Consider the following 3,024-nt stretch of genomic DNA (forward strand, 5'->3'; position numbering starts at 1 on the left):
TGACCTAGAAGCTGGTGCCATCTGCGGGGTGAACAGCTTAGATGAGCGAGGCACTGCATATTGGGGCACACATGCCCCTTCTTGCTCTCTGCCCGTTCCTTTTTCTCTGGTATACAGGAGAGAACTTGGCTTGGTTTTTCTTCAGATTCTAGTAGTAAGATCTCCCTAAGAGGTTGGGGGTGACATAAGCAAAGACTAGGGGAAGGGAGCATCCACAAAGCGGGCAGCCCCACTGTGTTCACAAAGTAACTTCTACCATAGCTGTGCTTTGGGGGTACCAGCTATCTGCCCAGATTGATAAAATTGTACTTTGTTTCTGTTTTTTTTCTATTTTCCTGTATGTGTGATGCATCTGTCAGAACCCCAGGGAGAAGGCTGTGAATGACACCCTGCCCTCCTAATACATGTGTTTGCTTATTTACATGCGGTTCAATCATTAATTCATCCCTGCATTTAGTGTTTGTGGAACACTTGCCACATGCCAGATTCTGTTGCTGGAGATGTGATTAGCAAGAAGAATTTGCTCTTTGGGGGGGTGCTCAGAGCCTCACCAGAGGGTCCCATGTGTTAAACACAGAGTCCTGACACAATGTAGTAAATGTTAAAATAGAGGTAGTACCAAGAGCTGTGGGAACATTGGAGGGTGTGACTAAGGTTATACGGGGGACAAGGAAGTGATCAAGAAAAGCCGTGAAGCTGAGACACTATTTGATAAAGGCCAGGGAAGGCTGGTGGAAGTGAGGAATGAGTATTCTGGAACAGAATACTCCAATAGTCCAAAAGAGCTTTCTGCAACAGTGACAATATTCTCTATCTGCACCAACCAATACAGTAGCCACATGTGGCTACTGAGCACTTCAAAATGAGGCTAGTGGGATTCAGGGACTGAATTTTTAACTTTAATGAATATTAATTATTTCGAATTTAGGTTAAAAAAAAACCACACGTGGCTAGTGGCTACCACGTCGAACAGCGAAGCTCTAGAAAACTCTGTGAAACAGAAAGCAATGCACGTCCTAAGAGAAGTGTGGATAATGGGCAATGGAGAGAATAAATCTTCCTCAATACGCAGTTCACCCCACTGTGTGGAGGATACTTCTGGAGGGTTACTACCAGTAGGTGGTGACTGTACCATCACTGAAAACTGAGTAGGCTACAAGACTCTGCCTGGCGACCCATCCACGATGTACATGTTTATTGAGCACCTATGCAGTTCTCCTCTGTCCTCCACATGGCTGGGCTGGTTGCACAGTCATTTGGCGATGAGCCGGGCCTCAGGTCATTTCCCTTCTATCAGGCAGAAGCCAAGAGAGTCCTTTCGGGGGCATTTACACATTGTAATTCTCTTTGACAAGGCTTGTTTTGGGAAGAGCGGTTATTAATTCTGAAGCAGGAAAGACAGTTTCTGGTATCAGTGGTTCTCTTCCTGGCTGAGGAGACTTGGACGCCCTGGCCCCTTTCTCCTTGCTCTGCTCCTTACTCTCTCCGTGCAGTACCCACTGGTGAATTACAGGATGAAAGGCTGTCATCCTCTTCCCTTGATTAAAGCCCAGATAATCGTTTATTAGTGAATGCGATTCTTTCTCTCGCCTTACCCCCATTAAATGAATTAAGAAGACAATTCCTCCTAGTGGAAGATGGGGAAAAATTAATGCAAAATATTCCTCATATGAGATATTAAAAAATGACTAGCGTTTGCATAGCATTTTATAGAACATACTGCATAATCACATACATTATTCCATTTAGTCTTTACGACACTCCTGTGAGATGTTTTGATCCTCAATTTATAAGTGAGGAAACTGGAGCTCACAAAAGTTAAGGACTTGCTCACAATCACTGGGTCATCAGGTGACAAACTGGGGTTCAGCCTGTTTGCTGATGCCTAAAGAGTGTCTGACAGCATGGAAGGAAGGAGATTGGGGCAAAAATAAAGACTGAGGGGAAATCCTGACTGGGAGGGAAGGGAAGAGAAAAAGGGAAAGAAAGTGCTCCTTGCTGATTCCGAATGACCGAAACTCCTGCCAGGGGAAGCAATTTGTTGGCAGGAATAATCCCCGAAACAAACCCTTCAGCACAGCTTTCCTCTCTCTTTTCACCAGCTTCCCGGGAACAGCCCCTACCTTGGATGGGTAGCTAAGGGATTCAGAGCTGGCTCGAAGCCAGTGGGAAAGTCTTGGTTAAATTAAGAGTTGTTAAAAGATAAACTGAGGCATATTAAGTGTTTAAAGAGTTTATTTGAGCGAAAATCAGTTCTAATCTGGCAGTGCTAAACCGAAGTGGTTAGGAGCACTCCAGAGACAGGAGCTTGGGGTCAGACTTTTATAAACTCCAAAGCAAAGCAAAGGGAGGGAATTACTGCTTGACTATTAGCTTACAGCCTAGCCTAGTTGACTGTTTGATTGGCTGTCCCTAGGAGTTTGATTTTGGAACCTTGAAGCATTTGCAGGCTTAGATTTGGGTTTGCTTACATAGGTGACCTTAGAGCCACAGCAGTCTAATGGCCACATTGTGTAATTAATTTAAGTTTACTTCAATTCAAGGGATTGAAAAGAGGAAAAATGAAATGGTCAGCTTTTCCTCTTATGATCCCCCTGGAAATATGTGTACAAAATGTCAAAATGCTATGGGAAATTATTTCTGAAGTGAAGCCTTCATCTGAGAAAATTATTTTTTCTACGCCTCTTAAAAAAGGGAGCAAATATGTGGAGATAGTGAAGATAGAGTGGAGAAGAATTGTATCAACTTGTTTCTTGATGGAAAAGTTGACCTCATGCCAAAGTTCACTGATCTTGCTGTATTGGCTCAGGGAAAACCTCAGCAGCTTCAAATTTAAATATTATGATGGTTGGTGTCATTGCCTGAAAATCTTTTAACATGAGTTGTGATCCCAAAGCTCCTTTACGTGTGTTAATTTTTAAAATCCTAACAAGTATTATTTAGTACAATTTTATAACTAAGCAAACTGAAGCAAAATAAGGGTCTGACCTAGCCAGGGCCACCCAGCTGGAAAGGAACAAAATC

The sequence above is a fragment of the Eschrichtius robustus genome, chromosome 9 (genome assembly GCF_028021215.1).
Source record: "Eschrichtius robustus isolate mEscRob2 chromosome 9, mEscRob2.pri, whole genome shotgun sequence".
NCBI classification, from domain to species: Eukaryota; Metazoa; Chordata; class Mammalia; order Artiodactyla; family Eschrichtiidae; genus Eschrichtius; species Eschrichtius robustus.